Source organism: Panthera leo, chromosome C2 (genome assembly GCF_018350215.1).
Source record: "Panthera leo isolate Ple1 chromosome C2, P.leo_Ple1_pat1.1, whole genome shotgun sequence".
Classification (NCBI taxonomy): Eukaryota; Metazoa; Chordata; class Mammalia; order Carnivora; family Felidae; genus Panthera; species Panthera leo.
Window position 1 is genome coordinate 139,564,851 of NC_056687.1, and position 21,914 is coordinate 139,586,764.

The 21,914-nt window shown below is 36.4% G+C and overlaps 1 protein-coding gene across 2 annotated transcripts in view; it reads left to right on the forward strand.

The window, feature by feature from the left end:
- UBE2E2 (ubiquitin conjugating enzyme E2 E2) overlaps positions 1-21,914 on the forward strand; it is a 369,863-nt gene that overhangs the window by 299,333 nt on the left and 48,616 nt on the right. The gene's annotated exons all lie outside the window — the stretch shown is intronic.

Consider the following 21,914-nt stretch of genomic DNA (forward strand, 5'->3'; position numbering starts at 1 on the left):
TAAAATGCTTAAAATTATGTGCCACAGATATTAGCATGACATTTAATGTCAAAAAATTAATCTTTGTTAAAGAAAAAAAATTGTTTTTATTTTCATCTTGTTTGAAATAACTATACTCTTGATTTCATAAAGTATCTAGGCTATATTTTATGCAGACAATCTGTTGACATAAGTTAGAAGCAAATAATTTGCATCTTTAAATATAGGTTCAAGTAATGCTAAGTACATATGCTAAGTTTTGCAAAGCTGGGCTAAATTTTGCAAAGCAGGAAAATAGTGTAATCCAAGAACCAAGTACCTTTTTCTGTGGGTATCTACCTTCAGTAATGTAGTATGAACATACTCAATTTTCTGTGCCATTTTTACAGCTTTAGAATTTAAAGTCAAATCGTGAAAGCCAAATCAGCGCATGTGTTTGTTTTCCAAGGAATACATAGGCAAAGAAAATATGTGAACTTTGTCTTTGCTTCCACTTTGTCACATTGCACTGTCACTTCTTAAGCTTTATTTAAACAGAAGACTCCTGGTGGGGGAAGTTCATGTCTAGTAGAATAGATTAATAAATTGTGGTGTATTCGTATAATGGAAAATAATATATATTAGTGAAATAAACGGAACAATGACCAATACATATGAATCTCACAAACATGATATTGAAGGAAGACACAAGAGTATATACTGTATGATTCCACTTATATGAGTTACAAAACAGGAAAAACTGTTGTATAGAAGTAGGAGTCATAATAGTGGCTACATTTGGGGAGATGGTTGGTTGTGACTGGGAAGAAAAAGAAGTGAGATTTTCTGGGGTTCTGGCAATATTCTGTATCTTCTAGGTGGTTGTTACTCGAGCTAGTTGACTTTGTATAAACTCACCAAGCTGTGCACTGGTTGGGTGTACTTCATTTTTTTTTATATATATTTCATTTTTTCTGATAGTTTTCATTCAGAAAGCACTATATCATTACATGTTAGCCTGCTCTCCTCCATCTTGTGAAAATTACATGCTTTGAGACTAAATGTAGGTCATTCTCTTTTCCTGAACAGTTTGTATTATTTCTTTTAATCTATAGTTTGACCTGTGTAGATCTTGATATTCTTCGTCTGACCGGTGTGTAAACTAGCTTTAGGTTACCTGCAGCTTGGATAAGCATGCCTTCTGTGTCTCCATTTCATTTAAGTCATTGATAAAATGTTGAAAAAGATAGGCTAATCACACATTACCCTACTAAAGAGCTTTTTTGTGCCTACTTGATGTATTTGGTCACTCAGCAAAATCTGCTAAAATTTACTTACCAAGCTTATTGCACATCTACCAAAAACTAAGTTATCATCCAGCCTGGAATTCTCCCTCTCGCCCACAAGGATAAAGTCAAAGTGAGGCTTTTTAGCACAGTTTGCCTTTGGACTCTACTGTTGACAGTCTCATTGGTCATAAATTATACTTCCCTACATAAATAGAAGTCAAATTTATAACTGCCAGGCTACTGTGTTTATTTTGGCACTGAGCCAGTACCATTGACAATAATAAAGGAAGAAGACTTCGGAGAGTTTTGATTGTATATATTCCTGACCAGAATAGGAAGAAGCTGTTAATGGGTATGAACAAAGAATGATGCGGTCACCTCAGAGATATAACTGGTTGGCACAGCGCTTGGCATTCAAAGAGAATCTGCGTATGACCCTCAATTTATGCCTTGACTTAATAAGTTTTTTTAACAACTTTCAAAAGACCTCATCATAAACCATGCAGGAGTTCAAATATGTCTGCTTTATTCCCTTAATTTGTAATTATAATAGCCACGTTGAGAAGGAAATAGAGTGACCCGTGGCACAGTTTGTTTTTGGTATATCCATGCTTAATCCCATTGATCATCACATCATTTTCTCAATACTAACAAATCTTCTGTTTAATAATCCTTTCTAGAGATTTGTTTAAAACTACATCATTCTCCTTGTTAACAAAAAATAAATAAAATTTAATAGAATTGAATAGAATTGAAAACTGTGCCTTCACTTTACTATTTGTTACAGTTCACTTTTATCTACTCCAAGGAGTGATTCCCTTTCTTCATTTGCTACATAATTGCTTGGATAAGCCTTATTTTCTTTAGTTGCTTTTGTTTTCTTTTGTTGTTTTGTTTTGTTTTGTTTTGTTTGTGATGTTCTTTTGCTAGATATGTCTAAATCCGTGAATTGATTTTAATGGTAGGATTTTATGATAATTAAACGTTAAAGCTAGGAGATAGTACCTTCCCTGGAATAAAAGAGACCCAGCCTTAGCCCTCATGAAACTTACAGAACAGTAGTGGGGACAGACACACCAGTAACGGCACCAAAGGTAACAATCCAGTGGGAACATTGGAGAAAGAGCTCTTGAAGGAATGTAGAGTTCCCCCCCAGTGAAAAGAAGCTGTATTTCTGACAAAACGAATAGCATACACGGAAGACTGCACATGTGTGACCTTTTCAGGGCAGTGTGGTCCATGGAGGACCAGGATAGGCAGATGTGCCACCTTAAAGGATTTATCCTGCAAGCAATAAACAGGTGAACATATTTGCATGCTGGACAGATCACCCTTGAAGCAATATGGTACGTGGTGGTGGAAAGAAGAGACCAAAGAGAAATAGTGTCGTGAAAGAGACTGTTGTAATAATTTCATCCAGTAATGATGAATGCCTGAACTAAAGTAGTGACAAGGAGAATGAAGAGATAAGAGAAATCGAGGAGGTAGGTTCTACTCATACATTTCTCTCATGTCAGTTCTTTACATTTCTTGCAGGATGCATTAATATCCCTGTGTATTTTTTCTGAAGATCTAAGCTTTTGTGCACAATCATTGCTATGAAGCTGAGAGTATATGAAGTCAGTAACTGCAAATGAGTAGGTCATGACATAGCAAGAATTTTTGATGTAGACATGTTTGAAGTTCACTCTCTTCTTCTTGGTGAGCAATTCAGGAAAATAAAAGGGAAAAAAAGATAATCATCAAACCCTTGTTACCCCAATCCTTCAGAATTCAGTTTGTTCCTACCTCTTCTCTGATACTTCCTGGGATTTTTCCCAGCCAGACATCGTCTGTTCTATCTGAACCCTAGAGCCCTGTGTCCTCTCATAGGACGTTTACTTCTTCATAGTTCTCTCTATGATCTTTTTCTCTCTCTGGTAGATGGTCAGGCATGTGAGGGTCTGGACCTGACTTCTGCATCTGGGCTTCCTCTCCCACCCATTAGCCTTATGCTTCTCAATTCCACCCAGTGCTTTGAAGGTAGTACAGAGTCCATGAATATTTGTTGAATAAATAAAAATTTATCCTTTGTGTTCTTTGTTCTAAATCAAACTTTTTTTTTTATAATTTGCAGCAAACATTCCTCAGAATGTTCCTCAGACCAGTATTTATACTTTTGTATCTTCCCTAGAACCTAATGTAGACTGTTTAGACTTTAGGCATCAATAAATACCTTCTTGGTTTATTATTTTAGATTTGATTATTTTGAGATTTTTGATGGTAAGGACAAAGAAGAAAGAAATAAAATTCATGGCATATTCAATGATGCATCTTCTCAGAAAAAGATTCTCACCTACTAGGTTGTATTTACTTGTATAAATGCTCACTCAGGTGAGTTGAGTTATATTTGAGCAAGTTTGGCGGACCTGCAAGGGGGACTGGTAACTATCCAAAATAGTTGACTCTAATCACTATTAAAAAAAAAAAAAACACCACCATCTAGTCATGTCAGGCATACTCCTGAGATTAAATATCCTAAAATATCCAAATCAAATTAAAATTTAAATACAAATCAAGTACAAAATCAGTAAATACATTCAGAGAAAACTTCTCTTCTTCCCCACTTACTCCTGCTCCTGTTTGGGGGTTGAGGAGAAAGAGGCATTTGATAGTTGGAGGCTTTTTATAGAGAATTACTGTTTATTTATCCAGTCAATAAATATATAGCCACGCCCCATTTAGATGTGTGGCAGTACTGGATATCATGGCTATTGCAAAGGATCTCCCACATGCCTCACCCTCAGATACCCTTCAGTCTAGGTAGGAAGAAAGAAATATATATACACACAAGGGTAGGCTTAAACGTAAGAGATTTAGAAAAAGGAGTGAGTATTATGATTGGAAATGGCAAGGAAATGCTTCATAAAAAAAAACTATCCATGAAAGATGGATAACATTTCCATAAGTAAAAGAAAATATCAAGTTATCAAGATGTAGGATGGCAGAACTTGAAGTGTGGAAAAAGCAAGCTCGTTCTACCAAGCATGTCCTAAGCATAGTAATCTATTACATATATGGAACCTGAATTTAGAGAAACATCACATCTAGAACAGGATACTTGGGTCTCATTTGAAACTTTTATAATAGGAAAAACCTCAGCATTAACAGTTAGTGAATATATTCCTTGTCGGTTTGAATTTTTTTATAAAAATTTGAAAAGAATAATGTAAAACTAAACGAGCTAGGAAGTATTTCCTCACAAAGGCACACACACGTGCATACCCAACATTTTGGAATACTATTATCAGACAAACTGGGAATAGCAGGGGAAATTTTCCTAAAGGAAATACTGTTTAGTCCATAATAGATGATAAGTGTCAATAAGGAGAAAAGACAATGAAGGTTTATCAAGGTATAGAATACCAGTGTTTTGAAGTATGGAAAGTGCAAGCTTTCCCTCTTCATCAGAAACGAACACCATCTCTGGCTGGGAATTGTCTGGCCAACACCTTATACTCACTGTAAAACACACGTGCGTATACATACACACAGACTCGCACATGTAGAATGACACGTTTGCGATTGTAAGATATTCTTATTAATGAGAGATAAGAATGTTAAGTTAAAAAGAAGTAACCAGATTAATTTTTCTCAAAAGTATACTTCTTTGTATCATTCTACTCCCCAAAAAAGATGCTGATGTTGGCATGCGTGCTTTGAAACCTGAAATGTAGGTGGGCGTTCAGAGACCTTTGTATCCTGTCAGTGCCAACACATTGCTACACCACCACATCTCGAGACCCAAGATTTAAGAGCAACTTTTCTTCCTCAAGTGACTGTGTGAAGCAACAAGTGCAGGCAAAAGTGTTAGAGTACATCATTTATTTATGAATATTATATATATTATATTCTTACATTTTAGAATATAATATATATTTTAATATTTATATGTGTGATAAATATTGTGTGTATATGTGTGCATATATATAAATGAATATAAATCAGGGCAAAAGCATTAAGTCTGCTCTTAAAAATATTCCAAAACATCTTCTTAAAACAGTACATAAAACTTCGTTTGTGAGATTAGTTAAGTCAAAGTGCATTATCACCATGGACCAAATCCGTGAGGCAAATTGTTGAAGGGGAGCTCCATTTCAATCTTCCTCAGTTACTATTAGAGGGAAGAAAAGCTTAATAACTATAGCAACAGTCTGTTATATCAGCAGTATCTGTAAGCAATAGTATATTTGTTCCTCCACTAAGCTAGGTATAAAGTAAGCAAATGTGTATTGTTTTTTATTTTTTTTTTTTAACGTTTATTTATTTTTGAGACAGAGAGAGACAGAGCATGAACAGGGGAGGGGCAGAGAGAGAGGGAGACACAGAATCTGAAACAGGCTCCAGGCTCTGAGCTGTCAGCACAGAGCCTGACGTGGGGCTCGAACTCACGGACCGTGAGATCATTACCTGAGCCGAAGTCGGACGCTTAACCGACCAAGCCACCCAGGCGCCCCAGCAAATGTGTATTTTTAACAATCAACAGTGTTCAATAAAATGCTATTCCTCCACTATAATATCAAACTGAAGAATTAAAAATTTTTCACAGGGGTAGGTGGGTGGGGCCTGGGTGGCTCAGTCAGTTGAGTGTCCGACTTCAGATCATGTCAAGATCTCACAGTTTGTGAGACATAGAGCCTATTTCGGGTCCTCTGTCCCCCTCTCTGCACCTCCCCCACTTGCTGTCTTTCTCTCAAAAATAAACATTTAGAAAAAAAATTCCTTTGATTGTGAAAATGTGCTAATAATTAGAAATTTGGATAAAATGTTCAGTTTATTCATATATCTTCTATTCTTAACATCTTTCATGTATTTTTATGCTCCGTGAAGAATACAGTTACTCCTAACCAGACCAAAAATATTCCATAATGTGACCATGAAGTAGTGATACAGATTTTAAGTACATACCTGAGAAATGAAATGTTACTAATTTTTATAGTTTTATGACATCCAAGGTCAAACCATCTATATGTTAAGAGTTTTGGGGCCTCTGAATACGTATGTCTTTGAACACCTTAGACCTGGTCAATGCAATGGTCAGCATAACCACTTACATTAGTTCCTACCTCAAACAAGAGGTTGATGTCTTTTTCCTTTGTATGTCACGAAATAATTCTGACCAAAAAAAGGACAAAAGTATTGAAAAACTGACTAGGTTAGACCTTTGAAGAAAAGTGTATTATTCTAATATTGTCAGGATAAAAATAGGTGAATATTCTTATGAGGGGAAAAAAGGCAGTTTGTTAGTCATTTTTACCCAGATATCTCCGATTTTTAAATTCTTCATTCTGTTTATTTGAAGTGTACAATGTAGTACCATATGTCCTACTTATGGAATGTCTATCAGTTCTGTTTTCTACTTTGTTGGGGTTTTTTTAATTTATTTTTATTTATTTTTTTAATGTTTATTTACTTTTGAGAGAGAGGCAGAGTGTGAGCAGGGAAGGGGCAGAGAGGGAGGGAGACACAGAATGTGAAGCAGGCTCCAGGCTCCGAGCTGTCAGCACAAGGCCCGACGTGGGGCTCGAATCATGAACCATGAGATCATGACCTGAGTCAAAGTTGGACGCTCAACTAACTGAGCCACCCAGACACCCCTCTGTTTTCTACTTTGAAGGATCTATGAAATCTTAATCCCAACTCTGCAATCAATATTTGAGATTCATAATCTCTACTGACAAAAATATTAATTACAAGACTTTGGAAGTTGCCCCACAGCAAAATTTGAATAACAAAAAAACACATATCCCTTTATAAACTTTATACATAGTTCAGTTATTCTCCCCTACCGCCCCCCCCCAACAATGTCACTGTAAACCTGTTAGAACATCAGAAGTTTTCAGTTGGTTGTCATTTTTTTTTCTTTTTTAAATTTTTTTTAACGTTTATTTATTTTTGAGACAGCATGAACAGGGGAGGGTCAGAGAAAGAGGGAGATACAGAATCTGAAACAGGCTCCAGGCTCTGAGCTGTCAGCACAGAGCCCGACGCAGGGCTCGAACCCATGGACCGCAAGATCATGACCTGAGCCGAAGTTGGACGCTTTGATTAACCGACTGAGCCACCCAGGCGCCCCTTTTTAAAATTTTTTTAATGTTTATTTACTTTTAAGAGAGAGAGAGAGACAGAGTGTGAGCACAGGAGGGACAGAGAGAGTGGGAGACACAGAATCTGAAGCAGGCTCCAGGCTCCAAACTGTCGGCACAGAGCCCAATGTGGGGGCTCCAGCTGATGAACTGTGAGGTCACGACCTGAGCCAAAGTCGGACACTTAACCGACTGAGCCACCCAGGCACCCCGGTTGTCATTTTTAATTATGGTACGTATGGCCTCTTTTCAAATGTAAATATTCTATATTTTTCCAGTTCATCTGTTTACTGAACAAATACGTTGACATCCTACTCTCCCCTATAGCGGATAAAAATCAGTATCAGATAAAATCCTTGTTCTTAAGAACTCTGTATAAATTTGTTCCCTTTATAAATAAATATTCATTGCCAGCTTGTCAACAAAAATTCATTTCTAAAATCTTTATTTAGCTATATGTACAGCTATCAGTTTTGTAAAATGAAGTTGGCACTATTTATTTAAACAGAGTCATGTATGGTGCCATTGTTTGCTTTTAAAAGGTAGTATTTATTGTTATACCACAGCAATCAATTTTCTACCGCACAAAATTGAATATTACAGATTGTAGGGAAAAGCAAAAAGCAGCTCAGAGTTATGATACTACTTCATGGTTTTGTTTTTTTTTTTTAGGGTTAAGAGATTCATGCAGCAGGAATAGATCATTGGGAATGGGAGTGTATTTTTTCCACACAATTTTGAATCATACCTATTTGACATTTCTTTCTCCTTGTTTCTATCAGATGCATTTTCACAAAGCCTTAGGGAAAACTAGCCTCTGAGTATTTTTAGGGTAGTAGTCCTACAGAGAATACTGGAAGGAAAAAGGTAAGCCCAGAACAATAGGCTTCAGAAGCTCTGAGATGTGAATGAAGCAAGATAACCTAGAAGGTGGAAATAGAGACTAAAGAAATAATGTTCAAAATCACAGAATGGTAGCAGAGATTAGATTGTAGACAAGTGAAGAATGGGAGAGGAAAAGAAGGAAAGAAATTCCCTGGGATAATAGAAAAAGGAAATTTTAAAAGGAAAACAAACCCATGTTGTTATCATGAGATAAAAATAAAATTTTAAAAATCCCTTTTAATAGCAAATACTCCTTCAGCAAAACTAACTACTAATTCTTGAATACTTTACTGGACGACAAAAAGAGATACATTAGCAGTAGTTCTTGGCATGAGGTAAAAGTCTACGTACCTCTTTTTTGTGATGAGGAGGGAAATAAATATCCTTCCGTATAAGGATACCTCAATCCAAAGAATCACTCAAGGTAAGAGTGGTTACCTTGGACTATTCTATTATATATTTACCATTTACCTTTTCCGGGGGGTGAGGGCCACAGTTAGCCATTTCTGGTTGTTCTTTGCCTGCAGCATTTGGTCCCTCCTTTCCTACACACCTGCTTCATATTGTGGTTTGAATTGCCCATCTTTTCTCCATTTCCGCTCTCTTTCTATTTTTGTTTGTTTCACCTCATTCATTTATCTCTTGGTTTGGTCAGCTCTTACATGTACAAAAAAAGCTTCCACTGTATGGATCATAGAAAAGCCATTTTGTGAACTTAGGAATAAGTAGTGTCATCAACCATAAAGGATTCATTCCATGCTTGAGGGTTTAGTTTAAGAATGCTATATAACAACCCTGTTATAAATTCCTAAATACCCCTTTCATCACTGCACTCTCATCATCAAAAACTACAGAATAACAGACCAGCTTCTTTAGCATTCAACACCCACTCCTTCATTCTCTCAGTCTGACCTCAGCCTTATTTTACTTTTTAAGTAAACTACCTGGTTAGCTGTCAATAGTATACATTATCATGAGTATCAGATTAGTTCATCATATCTCTTCTCCACAGATGTTTAAAGATTCTTTACTAGGATAGCAGCACCTGGGTGGCTCAGTAGGTTGAGTGTCCGACTTTGGCTCAGGTCATGATCTCACAGTTTGTGAGTTTCAGCCCTTCATAGGACTTGCTGTCAGCACAGAGCCTGCTTCAGATCCTTCTCTCTCTGCCCCTCCCCTGCTTGCGCGCTCTCTCTTTCTCTCTCTCTCTCTCTCAAAATAAATATTTTTTTAAAAAGATTCTTCACTAGGATATTCTACATGCTGAGATTTTTTTAATTATTCAGAGATTAGATAAATCTTAAGTGACGATTTTCAAGTCATATTAAAATATTACTTGTTTATTTTTTTTTTTAAACTGACTTGATTTTTCTTGCCTTCAGTAATCTTAGCAATGACAGGTCATTTGGCATAAGAACGATAATAATAATAGTGAATATCATTAAACATTTTTTTCTCTTTGCTAAACTTTATATGAATTCTCATTTTACCAGACTTGATTTGAAAAAGCTACTAAATCCCTATATGGTTACCTTTTCTGTTACCTCCAACTGTTGAGACCTAGAAATCATATAAATTTTTTTATTCTCTTCCCGTTTGCTTTCCTGTAGTTTTCAAAAAACTCTGTGGAGCTGTGGGTTGTTTCCCTGTGTGTGTTGGTTTGTTTTTGTTTCCTTCCTCATAACGTTTTTTATGTATTTATTTTGAGAAAGAGTGTGTGTGTGTGTGTGTGTGTGTGTGTGTGTGTGTGTGTGTGTGCACGAGCTGGGGGAGGGACAAAGAGACGTAGAGAGAGAATCTCAAGTAGCTTTGCACTGTCAATGAAGAGCCCCACACAGGGCTTGATCTCACGAACTGTGAGATCATGATATGAGCTGAAACAGAGAGTCGAAGGCTTAACTGACTGAACCACCCAGGCACCCCTATATAACTTCTCTATTTGCTATTGAAATTGCTTCAACTATGCACATTTGAATTCCTCTGAACTTGTGTGTCGGTTTCTTTATCCATAAATGAGAATAATAACCATATCTACCTCACGGGGTGATTGTGAAGATTAAGTTATGTAGTAAGCAGATCACTGAGAGCAGTGCTCAGCACGTAAACATTGCATAATCGTCCACCGTTCTTAATTTTTATTATTTTTTTGGTTACACTTCTGTGTTATACATGCTGTATTTTCTTATTTCATGGTATAAACATAGAGAAACCAGTACCTTTCCCTCTCTGGTATACATGCAAAGTTTAGAAACTTTTGTGGTATTTGTGAACACTCCCACATTCAAAGAATGTCTCTTTTGTGTGTAATATAGCACTCACTGAGAGAGTGGGCATTAAGCCAACTCTATAATTGCTGTTAATTTACTGTATCATTAACAGAATTAGTCATTGTTTCATTTTACTGTGTGTTAAAATATAGTTTACTTCAACACTGTTGCCTGTATGAAAAATCAAATTGTCATTTCCAGCTAGTTATGATGAATACTTTGTATTGTGTGGTATGTATATTGAATTATTAATCTCTTAAATAAATAACTGCCACTTCGTATGTCTACAAACATAAAATGTATTACTTCTTTCCCAAAGGATAAAGGAAGCCTGTATATTATTTCCATTTTACATTTAGGAAACCTGTAAATATGCTACATTTTATATAATCGCTTTGGGTAGTGTGAGACCTATAAAAAATGTAAACAAAATAAAAAGGAGGGCATTCTCCTTATGTTTATGTTTATGTCACTGCCTCTAATTTAATAGAAAGTGTCATATGGTTGGCCATTTATTATCCATTAATCCATTAAGTATCTCAGCTGTTGTGCTTCGTAATTAATTGTCGTTATATATGAGATACTTTTGCAGTTATAAAGCAGAAATGAATCATCTTGTCTTAGAAATGTGGGTTCATTGGACATCTGTTAAATTATGTTTTCTCTATGCAATACTAATTAATAAGTAAGTGTTGTTGGATCAACATAGCCCCACATAATAGTTTTAAGTTCACTGTTCAAGAGCAGCTGTTCTAGTATCTGATTGGGGGGTGGGGTTGGAGGGTGATGTGTCTGGTGGAAATATTAAACTCAGAGAGCTTTGGGTTTTGGTTTTGATGGACCCTCAGGCATTGATTGATCCCCTATTGTGTGTATGCTCAATGAATGAAGATAATAGGAATTGCTTAAGTGATATTTTGTGTACATGGTTAAGTTTAGATACCAGATCATTTCTTCCTCAATTGTTGGGGATTCAGCAGTATTTTAATCCATATGTGATTATGTTACTGGAGAAATTGTCCAAGCCCTGAAAACCCATTTGTAGAAAAGTCATTCAGCCAGCTTTAAGAAAAAAAAAACGTAATTGTTTTAAAGTACCATGTTGCTTTTTTAAATAGCCTTTAAGGGGCACCTGTGTGGCTCAGTTGGTTAAGCGTCTGACTTTTGGTTTCAGCTCAGGTCATGATCCTCACAGTTTGTGAGTTCGAGCCCCACATCGGGCTCTGTGTTGACAGTGTGGAACCTGCTTGGGATTCTCTCTCTCCCCCTCTCTCTCTGCCCTTCCCTGACTCGCTCTGTCTCCCTCTCTCAAAAATAAATTTAAAAATTAAATAAATAGCCTTTGAGAGACTGTTAAAATACAAGCCTTCAGGTGGTAAAATTGTACTCCTAGGAATGTGCCATTCCTCGAAGCTTTGTTAAATTTGTTTATTTTGTTTTCTTTCTTTTTTAACTGACTGGGGAAGAAAACCTGTATATGCGTGCCAAACAAGCATTGGTTGATCTGGTTTCAAGCTACTGTGTCTTTAACTGATAGTATTTTGTTCAAAATAAAGTAATCGAGACATCATCTATAAGAGATTTTTATAAAGATTTAAGTATAAATCAGCTCTTCCTAAGGGATGAGTCTATAGGGCCTTATATTTTGGCATATATGATACAATCTGTTCTCAAACTAGTGTTGTCCTTGAGGCCCATGAAGAAGCAAATGCAGAACATTCTACAGTCCAAGGCTCACAGAACTTCTACAGGAAAATAATGTGCACTGAGGATGAGCTCATACTCAGATTAAAATCCGCTCTATGATACAATGCTACCCTAAAGGAGAATCAGCTGAAGTACCATTAAAACTGGAGGCAGTAGAACAAGTCAAAAAAGAGGTGAGATAGTCATCTAAAGAGAAAAAGAATAGAAAATATTATAATGAGAGAACAAGTCACTAATAAAAAAGAGCACACAAATTTGAAAAAAACTAAATTGAACCTCATTCAATATAGATACATTCCTGAAACATTCTATATAAATTGAATTTTTATAAGTTAGATAAGAAGGAATCTAATTATTGGTTCCTAATCAAGTCATACCAAGTATCTTCCCCTTGCAGGGCTTGGGTGTAGTCAGGTGCTGCACGGTCAGAAAGGGCCCTGGGGAGTGAGTGTGATGCTCCCGTCTTCTAAGAGATTTACTTCTCACGAGAGGGGACATTTTCTAGTTGTGTGCTTTTCTACATCTGTACTTACAAGGAACTGAGAAAGACTTAAAATTTAAATACCTCTACTGTAAATATCTTTCATTCTTCATCATTTAAATAGTATTTGAAATCTTAAAAAAAAAAAAAAAAAAAAAAAAAAAAAAAGCTCTAGCCTGCAGTCAAATGTAGCATGCTACCCAGCCTCATTCACAGCAGGGTGAGCGTCATCTTTCCACTTGATGGTTTCTAAGTAACGTTTAATTTTAATTCCTTTACTGTCACTTAGGATAGGAGAAACATATTTCCAGGGTTGTTGTTTTTTAATTTGGGAAGGGGTTTTGTTGTGTTCTACTAATGTGTATTTCTTAGAGTTTCTTTAAGATTTGTGATTCTCCTCACTTATAATGAGTTTTTCCAGTTTTTATTTTGTCTTAGGATGTGTTACTTGTTGGTGCAGTGCTCTTAAGTCCATTTTAAGAGCACTTGAAATTTCAAAAAGTATGGTAGCACTGACATTTTTAAAATGTGTATTAACAACCTATTCATATAAACTAGTTTCATAGTGAGCTTAGAGCCAAGATCCATTTGAATGATGTTAACCCTGCTATTTTTGGACTTTTGTTACATGATTCACTGATTTATGGCACAGGAGCTCCAAATATTTCCTCTCTGGGTCTCCATGGAAAAGTATTTTTAAGAGGAATGTATTTCTCACTGATCTCATACTTCCTCAGTAAAATCACCGTGTCATGTATATCATGATGAGAAGTTTTTTGAAAAATGTAAGCTATGTGAAAAATAGAGGTTATTACTGAAATATTATTTTAAATGATCATTTTTAATATCATTATCAGCTTTCCAGCCTGGAGGTATTTCTTTACTTTAAAACATTTTCCTGAATTATGTCTTGAATCAATTTGGCAGAAATAATTTATTAAAATATTTTCTTCTTTGTCTATACTCATGCCCTACATGATTTCTCTCCCTTTACAAAAATACTTTTTGTCTCTGTGTGAAATGTTGTCCATACTCTAGAGCAAGGGAGTGGTATAAAGAAAACACATCTAAAACTCCGGCGATAGGGCAATTATTATGTGAACACATGCATTCTGAAATTGCCCTGTAAAACCGGGAGACATGAAGAGGGGAAAGGAGACTGGCGCTGTTTGAATCCGTGCTGAGTGCCAAGTGTGGTGTTAGAACTTCTCGGGTGCTTCAGTCTTCACAGCCACAGTGGGTATAGCTAGTATTCTTCCCATTTTAAGATGAGGAAACTGAATCTCAAACAGGCTAATCTGATTCATCCGAAGTCAGAATTCCAGCTCAAGTCCAGCTAGCTCCCAAAACCACATATTCATTTCATAATATAACTCTTGGATCTTGGAACTAGAGTGGGCTTTAGAAATAATCTAATTTAAGTCTCATTTTGTCAGGATATAGGGGCTCAAAGTAGCAAAGTAACTTCCCATAGATCATTCACTACTTAGTAGCATTGTTTTATGCTGTAGTCAACATAAAAAATTGTGTTAATTCTTTCGAAAATTACTTTTTAAGGAGTGATCCTGTGAAGTATAGAAATAGCACAGCTACATTTACCTTTTAAGATAAAGTAATAATGCAACTGAGAAATATACTTACATGTTGTATTGTTTCCTGTTGCTATTATAACAGGTTAACGCAAATTTGGTGGCTTAAAACAATGTGAATTTCCTGTCCTTCAGTTCTGGATGTCAGCAAACTAAAACCAAGGTGTCAGCAGGGTTGTGTTCCTTTTTGAGGCTTTAAGGGGAAATTTATTTCATTGCCTTTTCTGTCTTCTTGAGGCCGACTATGTTCCTTGGATCATGGCCCCATCATTCTGACTCCTTGACATCCCCTACTGATCTTCCTGCTTCCCTCTTGTAAAGCCCCTGTGATTATATCCAGCCCACCCATATAATCACCCCATCTTAAGAGCCTTAACTTAATCACACCTGCAAAGTCCCTTTTACCATATAAGAACATATTCACAGGTTCCAGGGATTGAGATGTGGACATCTTTAGAGGAATAGGCCAGTATCCTGTCCACCACACACATACACACCTACCTGCCTCTGTGTGCATTTAGATATCACGCATAAATTAAAACACTTCTTGAAGCACCTGGGTGGCTCAGTGGGTTGAGTGTCCAACTCTTGGTTTCGGTCATGATGTCACGGTTCATGGGTTCAAGCTCTGCATCAGGCTCTGTGCTGACAATGCGGAAACTGCTTGGGATTCTCTCTTTCCTTCTCTCTCTGCTCCTCCCACGCTCTCTCTCTCTCTCTCAAAATAAGTAAATAAACTTAAAAAAAATTAAAATGCTCTTGTCCAGAGTCATCTTGGAATTAGACATTCTGGACAAATAAGTTTTCGGTATCACTATAACCAAATCGTTTTAAAATTTTCCTTAATATATGGAAAATGTTCTAAAATGTACTGTCTTCCCAGCCTTTGAAAACAGTATTCTCAATATAATTTTACCTCTCCTTGATGAATGATAGCTATCGTTATAAACATCAGTATTGAACTATGCTTCCAAAACAGCAATAAATGCAAATGCAGGTGTAGGTTATGTGATACACAGAACTCATTGAGAATTAAGCCCTGCAGTAGAGCTGGAAATTCCTTTATGGTCATTTTTTTATCATTTGTTTTTTTGTCAGAAGGGTGAAGTGAAGGATGTACTGTTGTCCAGCCCCCTGAACAAGATAACATGATGGGCTTTCTATAAAATTGAGTCAGTTACGAGCAGCCTTCTGTAGGATGAGGGTGGGAGATGAGCGCTTTCTTAGCCTCTAAAAATCGTCTAACATGTGCACATCCCTTGATATTTGTCAATATTCAAAATATCATTTTTGATTTCTGCATCACTAATGTCTAAAAGGACTGCAGACAATTCTTTATCAGTTTGCATGTGTTCTTGTCTCTCATTTCCCCTGGTTTTGTTGATAGGGTCTGGAAGACAATGCTGACTGTTTCAAGAACTGTCATTAGCAAGGTTTTGCCTTGATTATGGAACTCTTTTGCTGATCTGACCAGGCCACATATTTTTAAATTTTCTTTATTATTTAAATAGGCAGTAACAATAATAAAAATGTTTATGTTGGAGTACCTGGCACGTATTGAGTACTTACTAAATATTTATTATTTTTTATTATTGGTTTAACCTATATGAAATCTTTTCTGAACTAATATTTTAATCTATAGGACAATTTAGTAAAGTAACATTTGGGTACAAAAATATTAAAAATATATCCTGCTTTATCAGGTTATTCTCCACAGTTTTCCAGTTTTCAGTCTACTGTAAGTTATGGTTCTAAAATCTTCTTGTATCTAAAGAACAATAAGATGTTACAACCCCTCAGAAAGATACTTGTCTCTTTGAGCACTAGCCAGTGATTTGTTAGCATTTGTTCAGCAAACAGTGGACTCTTTCTATGTGCCAAGCACTGCACTGGACGTCAGTTGAAAGAAGAGACTTTCATGGGTAATTCCCGGTTTGATGAGGAGGTCCAGGAGGTCCTGTGGCAAGTGTGGTAGCAGAAGTAGGAGTGTGATTAAGGGAACCCTGAAGAAGTTATTGTTTACTTTACAATAGGTAAATAAGTAACACTTCTTAAAACTCTGGGATCATCAGTTTTTTTATCCAATTCAAATAGTGGTATTTGTGAAAAATAAACTCAAAATAGAATAAAAACACAAATGCGAGACCTGAAACTGTAAAACTCGTAGATAAAGACCCAAATGTGAGACCCCAAACCATAAAACTCCTAGAAGAGAACACAGCGGTAATTCCATTGACATTGGCTGCAGCAACATTTTTCTAGATACGTCTCCTAAGGCAAGGGAAAATAAACTGTTGGGACTACACCAAAATAAAAAGCTTTTGCACAACAAAGGAAACCATCAACCAACAAAAAGGCAGCCTACTGAATGGGAGAAGATATTTGCAAATGATATATCTCATAAAGGGTTAATATCCAAAATGTATAAAGAATGTATATAACTCAACACCAAAACAAACCAGAAAACACAGTCTGATTAAAATATGGGCAGAGGACCTGAGTAGACACTTTTCCTAAAGAAGCATACAGGTGGCAAGATGCTCAGCATCACTAATCATCAGCCACTGTGGAAAACAGTATGGAAGTTCCTCCAAAAATTAAAAATAGAAATACTTATGATTTAATAATAACAACTACTGGGTATTAACCCAAAGAAAATGAAAGCACTAATTTGAAAAAATATATGCAACCCAAGTGTCCATTAATAGATGAATGGATAAAGGAGATGCGATGATATATACATACACACGTGCGCGCGCGCACACACACACACACACATAGATACACACAATAGAATATTAACCATAAAAAAAGGATACAATCTTGCATTTGCAGCAACATGGATGGACCTGGAGGCTATTATGCTTAGTGAAGGAAGTCAGACTGAGAAAGACAAATATCATATGATTTCACTTACATGCACAATCTAAAAAAATAAATGAATAAACAAAAGGCAGAATCAGACCTATAAATACAGAGAATAGACTGATTGATGGTTAACAGAGGAAAGGGGTTGGGGGACAGGCAAAATGGGTGAAGGGGAGTGGGAGATGCAGGCTTCCACCTGTGGAGTGAATACGTCACCAGAATAGAAGGCACAGCGTAGGGAATGTCATCAATGATACTGAAATGGCGTTGTATGGTGACAGTTGTAACAGCACTGTGTGGTAGCTACACTTGAGGTGAGCAGAGCATAATGTATAGATGTGTTGAATCACTGTGTTGCACACCTGAAAGAAATGTGACATCGTCAACTATACACACACAAAAAATATTTTAAGGTGCTCTTTGTGGGAGCCTGCAGCATTAGCACATGTAGGAACGATCAGCCTACCTGTTTGATTCAGTGTGGTTTCTTTATGAATATCTGTTGGGACAAAAGCTAACAAACGTCACTAAAGTAGATCCTTTAATCAGTATTACAAAATATTGAAATGTAAAGCATTCTCCAAAAAATCTGCAAGATTCTTTGCAAACTCATGCTTTATTTTTCTTCCAACCATACTTCACTTTTATTTTATTTTTAATTTTTTTTTAACGTTTATTTATTTTTGAGACAGGGAGAGACAGAGCATGAACGGGGGAGGGTCAGAGAGAGAGGGAGACACAGAATCTGAAACAGGCTCCAGGCTCTGAGCTGTCAGCACAGAGCCCGACGCGGGGCTCGAACTCACAGAGTGCGAGATCGTGACCTGAGCCGAAGTCGGCCGCTTAACCGACTGAGCCACCCAGGCGCCCCCATACTTCACTTTTAATATCTCCACTTAAAACAGAGTCAACAGTAAAAACAACCTAATTAGAAAACAGGCAAAAAACCTGAAGATCCTCTCTCAAAAAAGAGGGTAGCCAGATAGCCAAAAAAAAAAAAAAAAAAAAGCACGTGAAAAAGTGCTCAACATCATTAGCAATTAGGGAAATGCAAATTAAAACCACAATGGTACCACTTCACCTAATCAGAATGACTGAAATAAAGCATCGTACACTAAATGCTGGCCAGGATGCTAAGTGAAACTGGATCACACTGCTGGTAAGAACGTAAGATGGTTCAGCTGCCCTGGAAAAAAGTATGGCAGTTTCTTATAAAACTAAATATGAGCTTATCATATAACCCAACAGTCACACTCTTGGGCATCTTATCTCAGAGAAATGAAAACTTACATTCACACAAATACACACACACATGTTCATGACAGCTTTACTTGTGATAGCCGAAAACTGGAAACAATCCATTTGTCCTTCAGTAGATAAATGGCTCAACAAACTGGTACATCCATACCATGGAATACTACCCCCGCAGTATGAAGGAACAAACTATTGATACATGCAACAACTTAGATGGATCTCGTGGGAAATGTGCGAGTAACAAGAGCCAATTTCAAAAAGTTACATCCTATATGATACCACTTATATGACATTCTTGAATGACAAAATCACAGAGATGAGGAACAGAGTAGTGGCTGTCAAGAATTAAGGAAGGAAAGGGTTTGGAAAGTGACCTTTAAATGGTAGCACAAAGAGTGTTTGTGAAGGAACTGTTCTGTATCTTGGCTGTGATGGCGGTCATACAGATCTACGTGTGATAAAATTGCATAAAAACACGTGTACATGAGTGCGTATAAAACTGATGATAAATGGAAAAGGTCAATGGACTGGAAAAGGTCAATGGACTGTATCAGTGTGAGTTTCCTGTGATGTGATATTACAGTTATGCAGGATGTTACCATTGGGGAAAAGTGGATGAGGAATATAGTGTGATCCATTGGTATTGTTTTGTGTGTTTTTTTTTTTAATTTTTATTTACTTTTTGAGAGAGAGAGACGAGCATGAGCAGGGGAGGGGCACAGAGAGAGAGAGAGAGAGAGACAGAATCCGAAGCAGGCTCCAGGCTCTCTGCCCTATCCACACAGAGCCTCAAACTCACGACCATGAGATCATGATGTAAGCTGAAGTTGGACGCTTAACTGACTGAGCCACCCAAGGGCCCCAGTCAGTATTGTTTCTTACAACCTAGTGTGAATCTATAATAATCTCAAAATTAAAAGTTAAAAAAAAAAAAAACAGAGGCAATGAGGCTGACTAGGAGAGCGTGAGCTTTTAGGTCAACAAAGCTGTGTTTAAATTCTGGCTCCCCCCCCCTTACAACTGTGCAACTGCATGCCAGTCCTTTAACCCTTCTGGGCCTTCATTTATTTTTTTCCTCCATTTTTATTGAGATATAATTAAATTTAGCACTGTATTTATTTTAGGTGCACAGCATAATGATTTGATATATGTATGTACTGCAAAATGATTACCACAATAAATTTAGTTAACATCCCTCACCTCACAGAATTACAGTTTCTTTATTTTAAAAGTGGCTACAATAATACTACTTACCTCTTTGTGTTATTTTGAGGATTAACTGGCTCGGAATAGCCAGTCAGTATCTGATAGGTTTTTAAAACATTGTATATAAAAGCCACTCATCATTTACATTGGATCATAAAAATATTCGTATTTTCATCTAGCACTTAAAGGGATAAGCCTCTGCAGAATTTTATTATTACCAGGTATTCTCTATTTCATTCAATTCTGCTCATGTCTTTATTTCTTTCTACTTTTATGGGATTAACTCTGTTCTTTTTCCTTCCTTAAACACTTACTAAATGTCTTTCTTCCTTTCTAATTTATGTATTCGAAACTATAGATTTCCCTTTGATAACTGTTTTAGCCAAATCACAGTTTGTATTGACAGTCCAACATTTCATTGTCATTTAGTTATAAATGTAACTTATTTTTTTTTTTGATCCAAGAATTATTTGAAAAATGTGCTTTTCAGTTTCCCAAACATTTGATAGGGGATCTTTATGGTCTTAATAATTCTTTGAGATATGTTAAGCTTCCTTTGTGGCTTAGCATGTGATCAGTATTTATAAATGTTTCTTATATGCTTGGAAAAGAATATATATTCTTTGTTGAGTGTGGAATTTTATCTTCAATCCCTTGATTTTGTTAAATTGTTTTCATATTTTCAGCATCCTTACTACATTTTCTTTCATCTGCGTGACCTCAGTTCCTGCAGCGAAATGTCCCTCTGATTGTAGATGTCTCATTTTTCTCCTTAAAGTTCTGCTGAGTTTCACTTCTTATATTTTTGGGTGTCTTGTTAGGTACAGCAGATCCAGAATTGTTACGTTTTTCTGATGAATTGTTCATTTTATCCTAACGCATTGATTATCTTTCTGCATTTTACCTTAAACATATATTTGATCTGATAGTAACATAGCCATTTAGGCTCTCTTTCGGTTGGTGTTTGCATAGTTTATGTGCTGAGGATTTAGAATTCTCAGGGGATACATTTTTCTCCCCACCAGAGCCCAGGCTTTCTCCAGCAGGTGTCTTTGCTGTGTCTCCCAGAAGGCATTATCTTTTCAAGTCCATCCACTCACTAAAAGACTAGCTGCTCACGTGTTCTAATCTGTGTAAGGGCTCTCAATCCCAACCTCTTGCCACATGCAGACCTTAGGTTTCACCTTTTTCCATGAGGGCATCAAAACCCAAGCCTCCATTTTAATCTAGACTGGGTACTGTCCTTCACCCCCTCCCTCTTACCCAAGTCCTGCCCCTGGCAACGACACTGTCAGCTCATGTGCTTACTGTAATTTTTGGTTTTCAGTTCTGGCCTCTGGGGATTTCTGTGAAAATTCAGCTGTGTATTTTTTTAAATGTTACTTACATTTTCTTCAGCACTGGTAGGTGTTTGGAATGTGTTTGTGTGGAAGGGATGTCAAGGTTATCTATAAGGTCCAGCCTGTTACTAGGACAGTTCTTATTAGGAATACTGATCTAGCCTGAAAATGGCACTGTGTTGTCTAATAATTACAGAAGACTGGATCTGTCCTTTCTGAGTCTTGATATTATATGAATTAAGTAAATGTGATGTTCGAGCAGATGCTGGATACCCTGGGAGGTAGCAACACATACAAAATTCTGCCACGTAGTTTTTGGTTCAGAGCCATTTTTAATTTAGGGGACCAAAAGATTGGTCTTTAAAACACTAAGGGTTTTTTTTTTTTATATTTCAACTTACAAATTTGAGAACGTTTATAAACATGATATTAATGAATAACATTAAGATCTTATTGTTGCTTACATAAGACTCTTAGAAAACAGAGTTTTACCAGAGTTACAAAACTGATTTAGACTTAGCTTTTTAATTAAGTTCTTGAAAAATGTTATAAACATGTTTTCAAAATTATACCTAAACGACGTGCAGTGGTAATGTAACTATTATAGGGAAGAGAGACTACACTAATATTACATTAAAATATAGAATTTAAGGAGAAGAAGGTTCATAAATTGTAACCAATACAGTTTTTTATAAACTAGGTATATTATTTACATGCATGCCTAATTTGTGTTTTTAAACCATGACAGAAAAGAATATTTATGTCCTTTTTATAGTGTTCCCATGCTATTTTGAACCTCAAAATACACAAAATCCTTAAAACAACTGGACTCCAACAAGTTTCTTTTGAAATTTTTATGTTTGAAATTTATTTTTTCTTTGAAATGTTACTTTTATTTTAGAGAGAGAGAGCAGGCATGCATGAGTGGGGGAGAGGGACAGAGGG